This window comes from Rutidosis leptorrhynchoides, chromosome 2, assembly GCF_046630445.1.
Source record: "Rutidosis leptorrhynchoides isolate AG116_Rl617_1_P2 chromosome 2, CSIRO_AGI_Rlap_v1, whole genome shotgun sequence".
NCBI classification, from domain to species: Eukaryota; Viridiplantae; Streptophyta; class Magnoliopsida; order Asterales; family Asteraceae; genus Rutidosis; species Rutidosis leptorrhynchoides.
Window position 1 is genome coordinate 3,475,530 of NC_092334.1, and position 19,084 is coordinate 3,494,613.

Consider the following 19,084-nt stretch of genomic DNA (forward strand, 5'->3'; position numbering starts at 1 on the left):
GTTTTATTCCAAGCTTCCTAAATCGAATTTGGATGATGAATCATTGATTTGGTGTTTTGAGAGCAAAAATGGAAGAAGAAAAGAAAGGATAAGAGAAAATGAGAGATGGGAGGTGGATGGTGAGTGACTAGTTATCCAAATTTGGCCAAGTGCCAAGATTAGTCCCTCAAGTTTAAAGCGGGTGTAGGAATTAACCAAACGAATATTTCTAAAAACGCTCGAGTAAACGAGTGATGTTATAATTAAATAACGGGAATATTATGAATGTTAGACAACGGAAACTACGAATTTAAATAACGAAAGATATTATAAAAAAAGACGGTGTTAAAATTAAATTTAACGGAAAAACGCGGGATGTTACATTATCCACACCTCAAAAGAAATTTCGTCCCGAAATTTATTTGGAAGTAGTAGTTGTTGTTTCTTCCTCAAGATCTCGTGTTGCCAATTCTACGAATAAGGGAAGGTACGTCCTTGGGTATTTCAACGAACTTTGACGGTCGGGATTTTATGTTATTTTAAGGTTTGGTTTCACGATTCATGGTTTCAACCGGTCCTCTTAGGAAATGATAGCGACCCGACCAAAATCGTCATCGATAGTAAGCTCATCGAAAAGGATAGCAAGTTCTTGTTTCGCAAAACACGTTTTTTTTTTAAGTTTGATACATCGAATGTAGGATAAACGGAGATTCAAAATTAGTCGGAGAATCTAGATGGCTAGCAACGGGTCCAAAATGCCCCAAGATTTTAAAAGGATTAAAATATCGCGGATTTAGCTTTCTACGTTTCCCGAAATGGATTTCACCTTTTCAAGGTGCGACTTTTTAACGTTACGCGGTCCCCCATTAGGAATTCGAAAGGTTTACGTCTAACATCGGTGTAGCTCCTTTGGCGACTACGGGCCGTTTTGAGCCTTTCTTGGATTTGAATAATTTTCTCGGTCGTTCCTGAATAAACTCGGGCCCGGTGAATTGATCATCGTTTACTTGGTTCGACAAAGGAGAATGACGTTTCCGGTCATATAAGATTTCAAAAGGTGTGACGTTAAGGCTCAAATGATAACCATCATTGTAAGGGGAATCGTCTAAAGGATAAAAATACAAGTTCGTGATATGTTTTTCCAAGGTTTGAATCATGTGTTTGTTTGGTCCGTCGGGTTGTGGATGATACGCGGTACTCATGTCTAAACGTGGTCCCGAGGCTTCTTGTAAGGCACTCCGAAATCTAGAAGTGAAACGAGAATCTCGATCTGAAACGAGGTACATTTCTGTAAGGTATGTTTTAACAAGTCCATTAGGACTCGAAAACGTTAGTTAGAACAAGTTTCTCAAGAAATTCGCGTCGCGGAAGATTTATCGGTTTCCAAAAACGTTCGTCGGGACTATTCACCCTCGAGGTGAATACTAGTATAACGTGGAGAGTCTCTCTCTCCATTGAGAGTTTAGAATAAAAGATTTCCTGAACCGGAATTATGAGGGTGATGCAAGAGAAGTTTCTGCCCCGATGTGAGCATAACGAGTAAATTGTAGTTAGTTAATAAGACTGTGCGAGGACGAGATAGTATACACGTGTAACATATGGTCGAAGTCGAAAGAATTCGTCATTCATTCAGAAGCATCAATATAGTTTGACAATAACCGAAGGTGTGTCCCCGGTATGGTTGTTGTCAGTACTTTCGGAGTTTTCAGATGTCCAAACATGAAAAGATGAAGTCATGTACATGGCATATGGTGGTGATTAGGTTGATCGAGTCTAACCACCATCACGTGTCATTAGAACTTTGGTATGTCTTACCGTAATATAACCACGTTGATCGAGTGTCGTTATATTACGCTAACGCATACCTCCATTCCCACATCACTCCATAGATTCAAGTTCGTGTCATCGTGAAGATCTAAAATGAACAAAATGTAACGACATCTCAAACGTGACTCGTATTAAATCGAAAGAATTTATGTAACTCTAAAGGAGCGTTCCCCGAGGGAAGTGTATAAATGATTGTTCACGTCAATGCGGTTCAAGTCAAACAATAACGTCTTTAGGTACGAAAAGAGTAACGAATCATGATAACGAGTGGTAAACAACCGTAGTGATAAGTATTGATGACGATACTCATCTAGAGTAGTGACGGTGACTTTACAACACTTGTGGATAGTAAGCTGAGACGGGGTAGATAACAACCAAGGAGTTAGAGTTCCCGAGCTAGAGTGACTAACGAAGTCGCGATCATCCGTACGCGTATGAATCTTGAATTCACGTGTGTTACCAAAAAGTGGCGGAATACGAGTTCGTATGATGAAGGTTGGGTACCATTAAAAAGTTTTCCTAAGAATGATTCAAGTGTAATGCACAAGTAGTCACGTAAGTGCTATCTATAGCAAATATATGTCAGAATGCAATGGCTAACTATCCGGTTGTAGTCTAGACTCACTAATGCGTTCTAACAACTCTGTCAGACACACTAATGCATCCTAGTTCCCTACAACCAACGCTCTGATACCATCTGTAGCGACCCGACCAAAATCGTCATTGACGGCATCACTAACTGAGGTCCCGTTACGTGGTCGTAGTCCCTATATGAGACTCGTTTGACCAAAATTATGTCGCATTCATTTGAAAGGTACAAGACTTGCAAAGTTTAGTTTACCAAGCGGATCGACAACAAGTTTAAGTTTACAAAAGTTATAAAGTATGAATGAAATCACTCGCGACATAATTAGTTTAAAATCACAGTTGCTATAAATAGCGTAAACATGTAGACAAAAGTTTAAATCCAAAAGTGCTACCCCTAGCGTATGCATGCATGGTTGACTCCAATCAAGTAATCAAAGAGTGCGGAAGCATGTATCAAGTAACCAAGTATGAACATGAGAAAACATATAGAAAACTGTCAACGAAAAACGTTGGTGAAATCATAGGTTTAAGTAAGTAATTTGAGTAAGTAAAGTAAGCCGAACCACAAGATTTGCAACATTGATAAGATAGTAGTACATTCTAAAAGTTAATATTCACGAGCACCCAATTATCAAGGCTTAACATTCCGTCCGTTGATACCCCATTAATAGTGCTAGAACAACACTGTTTCTCGAAAATATATTTCATCCGTAGACGGTAGCGAACCATCTAAGATGAGGGTTTGTCAAACCCATATGGCCATACAACATAAGTTCACGCCTACACTTACACCCTGCAAGTGTAACTAATGATAATCGAATTGAGGATTTCGTTCTAAAATCGTATGTAGAATGTTTATTTTCCTGTACTTGTGTTCACTTAGTTAAAAAGAAACGTTTATGTTTTCTCATCTCAAATGTAAGTTCAAAAGAGTAAAAGTGGGACTATGATCTCACCTCGAGTGCACGAGTATAAAAGTACTTCACAAAGTAAACGTGTGCATGAAAGTTGCTTAGCCTCGACCTAAACAAGTAAGTTGTATCAATTAACCGGTTACGACACAAGGTCGGGTGAAATGTGGTCAATTAGTCCTATGGCTCGTTACGACTCGATTATATAGCATGTGAGTCAAATTGTCAAGTTTCATGCAAGATATAAGTATAAAAGCATGTTAGAACGATTGCATAAACATTTGGTTAAGTTTGACTAAAAGTCAAACTTTGGTCAAAGTCAACGAATAAGTCAACGTGTTCGGGTCGGGTCTCGGACAATTTTTCTAAGCTTAGAATCCATATATAAGCATGTTGGCAAAGTTTCATGTCAATCGGAGTTGCGTAGCATAACTAGAATTTAACGTGGAATCGCAAAGTTAGACAGCCCCATTTTCATGCTTTAAGCCGCGCCGTGGCCAGAGGAGCCGTGCCGCGGCTTAACACTAGGAAAAAAATGTTGGGCAGTTTTAAATGTAGGCTCGAACCAAACTTCAAACAAACATAACTTTTGACTCGTTAACATTCAAAACACGTATCTTATATCGTTGGAAAGCTCTTTTGACAAGGAACATAACTAAATACATTTAATCCAACAAAAACATCATTTACAAAAACAAAAACCTCAATAAATGATCGTTAAATGTTCAAAATCAACGTTTCAAGTTCACAAAACGCATTTTAAGCTTCGGGAATCCAATTCACACATATGATATGCCGTTTTGAAGATAATGAAACATACATTACAACTAAACACTTACTAATAACATTTCATGGCATTCAGAACATCAAAAGTTCGTTTTAAGTTCATCAAACCCTAACCAAAAATCAAGAATTCAACAATTTTGTAAATGAAGCTTTTCTAAATCAACCTACACATCAAATTGAAGCTAATGATGCTAGTAACACATTTAATACATGAACTTTAACAATTAAACAACATTTAATCATCCAAAATCAAAGATTAAGCACACCCATTTTAAATGTTCATATTAGTTACTCAAAACAACAAATCGAGCAAATAAATCATATATTCATACTAGACACGAATCATAGACACTAACTAACACCATTTCAAGTCAAAAACACGAATTTAGAGAAATTTAGTGTTTTTAAAAAGTTACTCAAACTTGATGAAATTGGTATCAAAATGTAGAGGATGAAGAGAGGATTCCAAATATGTAATTTGTTTTGTTCCAAGCTTCCTAAATCGAATTTGGATGATGAATCATTGATTTGGTGTTTTGAGAGCAAAAATGGAAGAAGAAAAGAAAGGATAAGAGAAAATGAGAGATGGGAGGTGGATGGTGAGTGACTAGTTACCCAAATTTGGCCAAGTGCCAAGATTAGTCCCTCAAGTTTGAAAGCGGGTGTGGGAATTAACCAAACGAATATTTCTAACAATGCTCGAGTAAACGAGTGATGTTATAATTAAATAACGGGAATATTATGAATGTTAGTCAACAGAAACTACGAATTTAAATAACGAAAGATATTATAAAAAAAAAAGACGGTGTTAAAATTAAATTTAACGGAAAAACGCGGAATGTTACAATGTAGGTCGCAGATGGACATATAATAATAAAGAGGGATACCGCAGAATGTCTTGAAAGTTAAGGTGGGGAATGGTAATACAACTAGTTTTTGGAATGATGATTGGAGAAAAGTGTAGTGACCCGAACTTTTCCATGTTTATATATATTAATTGAGATTGATATTTACATGATTAAATGTTTCCAACATGTTAAGCAATCAAACTTGTTAAGACTTGATTAATTGAAATATGTTTCATATAGACAATTGACCACCCAAGTTGACCGGCGATTCACAAACGTTAAAACTTGTAAAAATGACATGACGATATACATATGGATATACATATGGTTAACATGAGATTATGATAAGTAAGTATCTCCATAAGTATATTAACAATGAGTTATATACATATAAACAAGACTACTAACTTAAGGATTTCGAAACGAGACATATATGTAACGATTATCGTTGTAACGACATTTAAATGTATATATATCATATTAAGATATATTAATATATCATAATATCATGATAATATAATAATTTAACATCTCATTAGATATAATAAACAATGGGTTAACAACATTAATTGAGATCGTTAACTTAAAGGTTTCAAAACAACACTTACATGTAACGACTAACGATGACTTAACGACTCAGTTAAAATGTATATACATGTAGTGTATTTAGATGTATTAAAATACTTTTGGAAGACTTCAAGACATATATCAAAACACTCATACTTAACGAAAATGGTTACAGTTACTTTTCCATTCTTTTCTTTCATCAAGAATTCTAGTCGTATTCTTACCCGTATTATACACAGCTTCAAAACGTACTTACTATGAGTATATACCAATAGGAACTAGCATGGGATTCCACTCTTGATTATGTCATGTATGACTAATCAATTTTAACTTCTACCATGAGCTAGTCAACTAACTAGAACTCCTTTTAACCCCACTCACCACTCACCAATTACCACTCATCATTCACTCCATTTCACTTCCAATTCTCTTTCTAATTCTCTCTCAACACACACACACTATTATGAACGTATTTTTCCAGTAGTTAATCATCATCTTCATCAAAAATCACTTCAAGAATCAAGCTATAATCATCATAGGAAGAACACTTCAAGAACACTTCAAAAATCTCTTCAAGTTTACTAATTTACTTCCAAGCTTTCTAATTCATTCCAAGTAATCATCTAAGATCAAGAAACCTTTGTTATATACAGTAGGTTATCTTTCTTATTTAAGGTAATATTCATATTCAAACTTTGATTCAATTTCTATAACTATAAACTATCTTAATTCGAGTAAAAAATCTTACTTGAACTTGTTTTTGTGTCATGATCCTACTTCAAGAACTTTCAAGCCATCCAAGATCCTTTGAAGCTAGATCATTTCTTTTCACTTCTAGTAGGTTTACCTACTAAACTTGAGGTAGTAATGATGTTCATAACATCATTCGATTCATATATATAAAACTATCTTATTCGAAGGTTTAAACTCGTAATCACTAGAACATAGTTTAGTTAATTCTAAACTTGTTCGCAAACAAAAGTTAATCCTTCTAACTTGACTTTTAAAATTAACTACACACATGTTCTATATCTATATGATATGCTAACTTAATGATTTAAAACCTGGAAACACGAAAAACACCGTAAAACCGGATTTACGCCGTCGTAGTAACACCGCGGGCTGTTTTGGGTTAGTTAATTAAAAACTATGATAAACTTTGATTTAAAAGTTGTTATTCTGAGAAAATGATTTTTATTATGAACATGAAACTATATCCAAAAATTATGGTTAAACTCAAAGTGGAAGTATGTTTTCTAAAATGGTCATCTAGACGTCGTTCTTTCGACTGAAATGACTACCTTTACAAAAACGACTTGTAACTTATTTTTCCGACTATAAACTTATACTTTTTCTGTTTATATTCATAAAATAGAGTTCAATATGAAACCATAGCAATTTGATTCACTCAAAACGGATTTAAAATGAAGAAGTTATGGGTAAAACAAGATTGGATAATTTTTCTCATTTTAGCTACGTGAAAATTGGTAACAAATCTATTCCAACCATAACTTAATCAACTTGTATTGTATATTATGTAATCTTGAGATACCATAGACACGTATACAATGTTTCGACCTATCATGTCGACACATCTATATATATTTCGGAACAACCATAGACACTCTATATATGAATGTTGGAGTTAGCTATACAGGGTTGAGGTTGATTCCAAAATATATATAGTTTGAGTTGTGATCAATACTAAGATACGTATACACTGGGTCGTGGATTGATTCAAGATAATATTTATCGATTTATTTCTGTACATCTAACTGTGGACAACTAGTTGTAGGTTACTAACGAGGACAGCTGACTTAATAAACTTAAAACATCAAAATATATTAAAAGTGTTGTAAATATATTTTAAACATACTTTGATATATATGTATATATTGTTATAGGTTCGTGAATCAACCAGTGGCCAAGTCTTACTTCCCAATGAAGTAAAAATCTGTGAAAGTGAGTTATAGTCCCACTTTTAAAATCTAATATTTTAGGGATGAGAATACATGCAGGTTTTATAAATGATTTACAAAATAGACACAAGTACGTGAAACTACATTCTATGGTTGAATTATCGAAATCGAATATGCCCCTTTTTATTAAGTCTGGTAATCTAAGAATTAGGGAACAGACACTCTAATTGACGCGAATCCTAAAGATAGATCTATTGGGCCTAACAAACCCCATCCAAAGTACCGGATGCTTTAGTACTTCAAAATTTATATCATATCCGAAGGGTGTCCCGGAATGATGGGGATATTCTTATATATATGCATCTTGTTAATGTCGGTTACCAGGTGTTCACCATATGAATGATTTTTATCTCTATGTATGGGATGTGTATTGAAATATGAAATCTTGTGGTCTATTGTTATGATTTGATATATATAGGTTAAACCTATAACTCACCAACATTTTTGTTGACGTTTAAAGCATGTTTATTCTCAGGTGAATACTAAGAGCTTCCGCTGTTGCATACTAAAATAAGGACAAGATTTGGAGTCCATGTTTGTATGATATTGTGTAAAAACTGCATTCAAGAAACTGATTTCGATGTAACATATTTGTATTGTAAACCATTATGTAATGGTCGTGTGTAAACAGGATATTTTAGATTATCATTATTTGATAATCTACGTAAAGCTTTTTAAACCTTTATTTATGAAATAAAGGTTATGGTTTGTTTTAAAAATGAATGCAGTCTTTGAAAAACATCTCATATAGAGGTCAAAACCTCGCAACGAAATCAATTAATATGGAACGTTTTTAATCAATAAGAACGGGACATTTCAGTTGGTATCCGAGCGTTGGTCTTAGAGAACCAGAAAATTTGCGTTAGTGTGTCTTATCGAGTTTGTTAGGATGCATTAGTGAGTCTGGACTTCGACCGTGTTTTCTTTAAAAATGATTGCTTAACATTTTTGTTGGAAACTATATATTTTTAACATATGAATATTATGTGATATATTAATCTCTTAACGTGTTTGATATTATGTGATAGATGTCTACCTCTAGAACAAGTCCCATTGACTCACCTAATAATAATGAAGAGTCAAATGTAAATTGGAATGATTCGTGGACTGATTCACAAGTTCCCGAAGAGGAACCGGAAGAAGAGTCGGAACCGGAAGAAGAATCTGAACCGGAAGAAGAATCGGAACCGGAAGAAGAAATAGAACCGGTGGGGGAAATAATAAAACGGTTAAGTAAAAGAGAATCCTCAACCAACCGACCAAGGTTAATTATGGTCAATGGTGTTTCCGCCAAGGAAGCAAAATATTGAGAGGATTACCAATTCTCCGATGAATCGGATTCCGACGAGAATTCCGATGATGTTATAGAAATTACCCCAACTGAATTTAAAAAGGCAAAAGAAAATAATAAGGGAAAGGGCATAAAAATAGAGAAATCTAATTCCAACCCCGATGAACTTTATATGTATCGTCAACCCCCGAAGTCCTTAAGTTGTAACAATGACTCGGGAACCTCTAAACCACCAGGTTTTTCTAAACCAATGTGGACAACGACGGCTCGTATTAGGGGAACATCATATATCCCTAGAAACTTGGCAAAACGAACCAAAACCGAACAAGAAGAAACGAGCGAGTCGGAATAAGATAGTTGTATTCGTGTGGTGTAATATATGTAATATAGTGTGCTTATGCTTTATGATATATGTAAAAATTGCTTGTATTAATAAGTATTTTTTTTATGAATCTAACTCTTGTCTATTTTACAGTATAAAAACACAAAATGGATAGACAACCCAATATTTTAAGAGACCTACCCGGAGACATGATTGATGAAATCTTGTCTAGAGTCGGTCAGAATTCCTCGGCACAACTATTTAAGGCGAGATCAGTTTGTAAGACATTCGAAGAACGTTCCAAGAATGCCTTGGTTTATAAAAGGCTTTCGTTCGAAAGATGGGGGATATCACATTGGGAAATCCATAAGTTACGATGTGTTTACTTTGACGCATATATTGCGGGGAACCCAAATGCTATTTTACGCAACGGGTTAAGAAATTATTATGACTCAGTATATCCGAATATAGGACTTCGTGATTTAGAAAAAGCGACTAACATGCAACATAAAGAAGCATGTTATGCTTACGGGTTAGTAATGTTCGCTTCTCACCAAAGTGAGAACAAGAACATCGGGCTACAACTATTAAACAAAACGTTCCCACAAGTGACGGAGTCGGTAATTGGGGTAAGAAATGAGGTTTTTAGGTTATTACGAGACTGTTGGTCATTACGTAACCCTCGTCCCTTTGACGACGTTACAACACGCTGTCTTATCAACGGCCATAACGGTTATGATCCACAAGACCAAGGATGGGAAGTAGTCCTAGTAAAACCAGAATGCATGACTTGTTTCTGGACGTATGAATTACGTGTCTTTATTGCTTTTGCTGAACGACTTGTGTACTAGCTAGAATTATCTTCACAACTATCTTTTATCAAAGTTATTGTGTGCTATATTTCATGCTTTATGTAAAATAAGCGGTATTGTAAGTTTGTAAAATATTGTATAAAAGTTTGAACGCGAAATATTATTACAATCAGTTTTTCATATAGAATTGTAGTAGTTGAATTGTATATTAACTACTAAGTATGAACTTAACGGGTAGGTACTACCCGAATTTAAACTTATAAAACGTTAATATGAAGAAAAAGCTTTTATAAATGAGTTCATATTATGCTACGAAATACTATTAACTACTCTTAATATTCTGTATGATTAACTTGTTCCATTTGACTATTTTGAAGGAAATGGCACCGACTACTCGACACACCGTGAATATGAATGAAGAGGAATTTCGTACTTTTCTAGCTTCAAACATAGCCACAGTACAGGCTGCGCTACATACAAACAATAACCTTGGATCTGGCAGTACAGGAAATCGTGTAGGATGCACCTATAAAGAATTCACTGCCTGCAAACCTTTGGAATTTGATGGAACCGAAGGACCGATCGGATTGAAACGGTGGACCGAGAAGGTCGAATCGGTGTTTGCCATAAGTAAGTGTACTGAAGAGGACAAAGTGAAGTACGCTACGCATACCTTCACAGGTTCTGCGTTAACATGGTGGAATACCTATCTAGAGCAAGTGGGACAAGATGATGCGTACGCACTACCGTGGTCAGCATTCAAGCACTTGATGAACGAGAAGTACCGTCCCAGAACCGAGGTCAATAAGCTCAATACCGAACTTAGAGGGTTACGAACCCAAGGATTTGATATTACCACGTACGAAAGACGATTCACAGAATTGTGCCTATTGTGTCCGGGAGCATTCGAAGATGAGGAAGAGAAGATCGACACGTTTGTGAAAGGATTACCGGAAAGAATCCAAGAAGATATAAGTTCACACGAGCCCGCCTCCATACAACAGGCATGTAGAATGGCTCACAAACTAGTGAACCAGATTGAAGAAAGAATTAAAGAAAAGACTGCTGAAGAGGCCAATGTGAAGCAAGTCAAAAGAAAGTGGGAGGAAAACGGTGATAAGAATCACCAATACAACAACAACAGCAATTACAACAATAATCGCAACAATTATCCCAACAATCGCAACATCAATCGCAACTACAACAAACGGCCCAACAACAACAACAACAACAACAACAGCAACTACAACAATCATCCCAACAACAATAATAACCGCAACAACAACAACAATCAGAAGCAGCTATGCCAAAGGTGTGAAAAGTATCACTCGGGGTTCTGCACCAAATTTTGCAACAAGTGTAAAAGAAATGGTCATAGCGCGGCGAAGTGTGAGGTCTACGGACCAGGGGTTAATAGAACGAAAGGAACAAATGGTGTCGGAACGAGTAATGGCGGAGCAAGTAGTGTCGGAACAAGTTATGCCAATGTAGTTTGTTATAAATGTGGAAAACCGGGCCACATTATTAGAAATTGCCCAAACCAGGAGAACACGAATGGACAAGGCCGCGGAAGAGTTTTCAATATTAATGCGGCAGAGGCACAGGAAGACCCGGAGCTTGTTACGGGTACGTTTCTTATTGACAATAAATCTACCTACGTTTTATTTGATTCGGGTGCAGATAGAAGCTATATGAGTAGAGATTTTTGTGCTAAATTAAGTTGTCCATTGACACCTTTGGATAGTAAATTTTTACTCGAATTAGCAAATGGTAAATTAATTTCAGCAGATAATATATGTCGGAATCGAGAAATTAAACTGGTTAGCGAAACATTTAAGATTGATTTGATACCAGTAGAGTTAGGGAGTTTTGATGTGATAATCGGTATGGACTGGTTGAAAGAAGTGAAAGCAGAGATCGTTTGTTACAAAAATGCAATTCGCATTATACGAGAAAAAGGAAAACCCTTAATGGTGTACGGAGAAAAGGGCAACACGAAGCTACATATTATTAGTAATTTGAAGGCACAAAAACTAATAAGAAAAGGTTGCTATGCTGTTCTAGCACACGTCGAGAAAGTACAAACTGAAGAAAAGAGCATCAATGATGTTCCCATTGCAAAAGAATTTCCCGATGTATTTCTGAAAGAATTACCGGGATTACCCCCACAGCGATCCGTTGAATTTCAAATAGATCTTGTACCAGGAGCTGCACCAATAGCTCGTGCTCCTTACAGACTCGCAGCCAGCGAGATGAAAGAACTGCAAAGCTAATTACAAGAACTTTTAGAGCGTGGTTTCATTCGACCAAGCACATCACCGTGGGGAGCTCCTGTTTTGTTTGTCAAGAAGAAAGATGGTACATTCAGGTTGTGTATCGACTACCGAGAGTTGAACAAACTTACCATCAAGAACTGCTACCCACTACCGAGAATCGACGACTTATTTGATCAACTACAAGGCTCGTCTGTTTATTCAAAGATTGACTTACGTTCCGGGTATCATCAAATGCGGGAGAAAGAAGATGATATTCCAAAGACTGCTTTCAGAACACGTTACGGTCATTACGAGTTTATGGTCATGCCGTTTGGTTTAACTAATGCACCAGCTGTGTTCATGGACCTTATGAACATAGTGTGTGGACCATACCTTGACAAGTTTGTCATTGTTTTCATTGATGACATACTTATTTACTCAAAGAATGACCAAGAACACGGTGAACATTTGAGAAAGGTGTTAGAAGTATTGAGGAAGGAAGAATTGTACGCTAAGTTTTCAAAGTGTGCATTTTGGTTGGAAGAAGTTCAATTCCTCGGTCACATAGTGAACAAAGAAGGTATTAAGGTGGATCCGGCAAAGATAGAAACTGTTGAAAAGTGGGAAACCCCGAAAACTCCAAAACACATACGCCAGTTTTTAGGACTAGCTGGTTACTACAGAAGGTTCATCCAAGACTTTTCCAGAATAGCAAAACCCTTGACTGCATTAACGCATAAAGGGAAGAAATTTGAATGGAATGATGAACAAGAGAAAGCGTTTCAGTTATTGAAGAAAAAGATAACTACGGCACCTATATTGTCATTGCCTGAAGGGAATGATGATTTTGTGATTTATTGTGACGCATCAAAGCAAGGTCTCGATTATGTATTAATGCAACGAACGAAGGTGATTGCTTATGCGTCTAGACAATTGAAGATTCACGAACAAAATTATACGACGCATGATTTGGAATTAGGCGCGGTTGTTTTTGTATTAAAGACTTGGAGGCACTACTTATATGGGGCCAAAAGTATTATATATACCGACCACAAAAGTCTTCAACACATATTTAATCAGAAACAACTGAATATGAGGCAGCGTAGGTGGATTGAATTATTGAATGATTACGACTTTGAGATTCGTTACCACCCGGGGAAGGCAAATGTGGTAGCCGATGCCTTGAGCAGGAAGGACAGAGAACCCATTCGAGTAAAATCTATGAATATAATGATTCATAATAACCTTACTACTCAAATAAAGGAGGCGCAACAAGGAGTTTTAAAAGAGGGAAATTTAAAGGTTGAAATACCCAAAGGATCGGAGAAACATCTTAATATTCGGGAAGACGGAACCCGGTATAGGGCTGAAAGGATTTGGGTACCAAAATTTGGAGATATGAGAGAAATGATACTTAGAGAAGCTCATAAAACCAGATACTCAATACATCCTGGAACGGGGAAGATGTACAAGGATCTCAGGAAATATTTTTGGTGGCCGGGTATGAAAGCCGATGTTGCTAAATACGTAGGAGAATGTTTGACGTGTTCTAAGGTCAAAGCTGAGCATCAGAAACCATCAGGTCTACTTCAACAACCCGAAATCCCGGAATGAAAATGGGAAAACATTACCATGAATTTCATCACTAAATTGCCAAGGACTGCAAGTGGTTTTGATACTATTTGGGTAATAGTTGATCGTCTCACCAAATCAGCACATTTCCTGCCAATAAGAGAAGATGACAAGATGGAGAAGTTAGCACGACTGTATTTGAAGGAAGTCGTCTCCAGACATGGAATACCAATCTCTATTATCTCTGATAGGGATGGCAGATTTATTTCAAGATTCTGGCAGACATTACAGCAAGCATTAGGAACTCGTCTAGACATGAGTACTTTCTATCATCCACAAACTGATGGGCAGAGCGAAAGGACGATACAAACGCTTGAAGACATGCTACGAGCATGTGTTATTGATTTCGGAAACAGTTGGGATCGACATCTACCATTAGCAGAATTTTCCTACAACAACAGCTACCATTCAAGCATTGAGATGGCGCCGTTTGAAGCACTTTATGGTAGAAAGTGCAGGTCTCCGATTTGTTGGAGTGAAGTGGGGGATAGACAGATTACGGGTCCGGAGATTATACAAGAAACTACCGAGAAGATCATCCAAATTCAACAACGGTTGAAAACCGCCCAAAGTCGACAAAAGAGCTACGCTGACATTAAAAGAAAAGATATAGAATTTGAAATTGGAGAGATGGTCATGCTTAAAGTTGCACCTTGGAAAGGCGTTGTTCGATTTGGTAAACGAGGGAAATTAAATCCAAGGTATATTGGACCATTCAAGATTATTGATCGTGTCGGACCAGTAGCTTACCGACTTGAGTTACCTCAACAACTCGCGGCTGTACATAACACTTTCCATGTCTCGAATTTGAAGAAATTTTTTGCTAAAGAAGATCTCACTATTCCGTTAGATGAAATCCAAATCAACGAAAAACTCCAATTCATCGAAGAACCCGTCGAAATAATGGATCGTGAGGTTAAAAGACTTAAGCAAAACAAGATACCAATTGTTAAGGTTCGATGGAATGCTCGTAGAGGACCCGAGTTCACCTGGGAGCGTGAAGATCAGATGAAGAAGAAATACCCGCATCTATTTCCAGAAGATTCGTCAACACCTTCAACAGCTTAAAATTTCGGGACGAAATTTATTTAACGGGCAGGTACTGTAGTGACCCGAACTTTTCCATGTTTATATATATTAATTGAGATTGATATTTACATGATTAAATTTTTCCAACATGTTAAGCAATCAAACTTGTTAAGACTTGATTAATTGAAATATATTTCATATAGACAATTGACCACCCAAGTTGACCGGCGATTCACGAACGTTAAAACTTGTAAAAACGACATGACGATATACATATGGTTAACATTAGATTATGATAAGTAAGTATCTCCATAAGTATATTAACAATGAGTTATATACATATAAACAAGACTACTAACTTAAGGATTTCGAAACGAGACATATATGTAACGATTATCGTTGTAACGACATTTAAATGTATATATATCATATTAAGATATATTAATATATCATAATATCATGATAATATAATAATTTAGCATCTCATTAGATATAATAAACAATGGGTTAACAACATTAATTGAGATCGTTAACTTAAAGGTTTCAAAACAACACTTACATGTAACGACTAACGATGACTTAACGACTCAGTTAAAATGTATATACATGTAGTGTATTTAGATGTATTAAAATACTTTTGGAAGACTTCAAGACATATATCAAAACACTCATACTTAACGAAAATGGTTACAGTTACTTTTCCATTCTTTTCTTTCATCAAGAATTCTAGTCGTATTCTTACCCGTATTATACACAGCTTCAAAACGTACTTACTATGAGTATATACCAATAGGAACTAGCATGGGATTCCACTCTTGATTATGTCATGTATGACTAATCAATTTTAACTTCTACCATGAGCTAATCAACTAACTAGAACTCCTTTTAACCCCACTCACCACTCACCAATTACCACTCATCATTCACTCCATTTCACTTCCAATTCTCTTTCTAATTCTCTCTCAACACACACACACACTATTATGAACGTATTTTTCCAGTATTTAATCATCATCTTCATCAAAAATCACTTCAAGAATCAAGCTATAATCATCATAGGAAGAACACTTCAAGAACACTTCAAAAATCCCTTCAAGTTTACTAATTTACTTCCAAGCTTTCTAATCCATTCCAAGTAATCATCTAAGATCAAGAAACCTTTGTTATATACAGTAGGTTATCTTTCTTATTCAAGGTAATATTCATATTCAAACTTTGATTCAATTTCTATAACTATAAACTATCTTAATTCGAGTAAAAAATCTTACTTGAACTTGTTTTTGTGTCATGATCCTACTTCAAGAACTTTCAAGCCATCCAAGATCCTTTAAAGCTAGATCATTTCTTGTCACTTCCAGTAGGTTTACCTACTAAACTTGAGGTAGTAATGATGTTCATAACATCATTCGATTCATATATATAAAACTATCTTATTCGAAGGTTTAAACTCGTAATCACTAGAACATAGTTTAGTTAATTCTAAACTTGTTCGCAAACAAAAGTTAATCCTTCTAACTTGACTTTTAAAATTAACTACACACATGTTCTATATCTATATGATATGCTAACTTAATGATTTAAAACCTGGAAACACGAAAAACACCGTAAAACCGGATTTACGCCGTCGTAGTAACACCGCGGGCTGTTTTGGGTTAGTTAATTAAAAACTATGATAAACTTTGATTTAAAAGTTGTTATTCTGAGAAAATGATTTTTATTATGAACATGAAACTATATCCAAAAACTATGGTTAAACTCAAAGTGGAAGTATGTTTTCTAAAATGGTCATCTAGACGTCGTTCTTTCGACTGAAATGACTACCTTTACAAAAACGACTTGTAACTTATTTTTCCGACTATAAACTTATACTTTTTCTGTTTAGATTCATAAAATAGAGTTCAATATGAAACCATAGCAATTTGATTCACTCAAAACGGATTTAAAATGAAGAAGTTATGGGTAAAACAAGATTGGATAATTTTTCTCATTTTAGCTACGTGAAAATTGGTAACAAATCTATTCCAACCATAACTTAATCAACTTGTATTGTATATTATGTAATCTTGAGATACCATAGACACGTATACAATGTTTCGACCTATCATGTCGACACATCTATATATATTTCGGAACAACCATAGACACTCTATATGTGAATGTTGGAGTTAGCTATACAGGGTTGAGGTTGATTCCAAAATATATATAGTTTGAGTTGTGATCAATACTGAGATACGTATACACTGGGTCGTGGATTGATTCAAGATAATATTTATCGATTTATTTCTGTACATCTAACTGTGGACAACTAGTTGTAGGTTACTAACGAGGACAGCTGACTTAATAAACTTAAAACATCAAAATATATTAAAAGTGTTGTAAATATATTTTAAACATACTTTGATATATATGTATATATTGTTATAGGTTCGTGAATCAACCAGTGGCCAAGTCTTACTTCCCAACGAAGTAAAAATATGTGAAAATGAGTTATAGTCCCACTTTTAAAATCTAATATTTTTGGGATGAGAATACATGCAGGTTTTATAAATGATTTACAAAATAGACACAAGTACGTGAAACTACATTCTATGGTTGAATTATCGAAATCGAATATGCCCCTTTTTATTAAGTCTGGTAATCTAAGAATTAGGGAACAGACACCCTAATTGACGCGAATCCTAAAGATAGATCTATTGGGCCTAACAAACCCCATCCAAAGTACCGGATGCTTTAGTACTTCGAAATTTATATCATATCCGAAGGGTGTCCCGGAATGATGGGGATATTCTTATATATATGCATCTTTTTAATGTCGGTTACCAGGTGTTCACCATATGAATGATTTTTATCTCTATGTATGGGATGTGTATTGAAATATGAAATCTTGTGGTCTATTGTTACGATTTGATATATATAGGTTAAACTTATAACTCACCAACATTTTTGTTGACGTTTAAAGCATGTTTATTCTCAGGTGAATACTAAGAGCTTCCGCTGTTGCATACTAAAATAAGGACAAGATTTGGAGTCCATGTTTGTATGATATTGTGTAAAAACTGCATTCAAGAAACTGATTTCGATGTAACATATTTGTATTGTAAACCATTATGTAATGGTCGTGTGTAAACAGGATATTTTAGATTATCATTATTTGATAATCTACGTAAAGCTTTTTAAACCTTTATTTATGAAATAAAGGTTATAGTTTGTTTTAAAAATGAATGCAGTCTTTGAAAAACGTCTCATATAGAGGTCAAAACCTCGCAACGAAATCAATTAATATGGAACGTTTTTAATCAATAAGAACGGGACATTTCAAAGAGATGATAAACTTCGTGTTAAGTTCAACCGTCTTTTTCATTTGGAATCTAATGTTAACGCAACAGTGGAAGATTGTGTAGATAATAATGGTTGGAAATGGGTTTGAAAAAGAGAAGACATCGGTTCTCGCAACATGGAATTGGTTCATCAGATGATGAATTTTTTGGGTAATATTAATTTATCTGATGTTGAAGATAAATGGGAGTGGTCCATAGGGGATGATGGAGTTTCATGTGTGTTATACCCGTAAACATTTGGATGATACATATTTGTTTGGCCCTGATATTATTATTCGTTGGTGTAAATTGCTGCCTCGTAAGATAAATGTTTTGTTGTGGAGGATAAATTTGGATCGATTTCCCACTAGATTAAACTTATCAAGGAAAGGTTTGGAGATCGAATCGATTGGATGTTTGATGTGTAGTCACGGTGTGGAATCATCAGATCATATATTCTATGGCTGTCCTCTTGCGTGTGACTTATGGCGTAAGATTAGATCATGGGTGGATGTTGATATGCCAAATCTCATCGCTTGGTCCGAATGGATAGCGTGGTTTGACGCTTGGCATGCATCGTCCGAGTTCAAGAATAAGCTTTTCGTGATTGTAGTGACTACCCTTTGGCACATTTGGAGGTTTCGTAATGGTATTTTGCACCCGCCAAACATTTTGAAGAAATAGATTTTATTTGATTCTATCCGTAATTTTTCTTTTAATTGGTATTGTAATAAAAGCAAATTTAAATTACGTCGGGACGTTTGGCTTTCTAAGCCGTTGTAATCATTTGTTTCGTCCTCCCTAGCTGCTTGCTAGGGGGGTTTGTGTTATATAAATTTTGCAGTTCCAAAAAAAAAGAGGGATAGTGGGGAAAAAAAAGTGGTTAAAAATGCAAAAAACGTGGGGTTGAAATATTAAGTGGTAAGGTTTACGGCATTCCT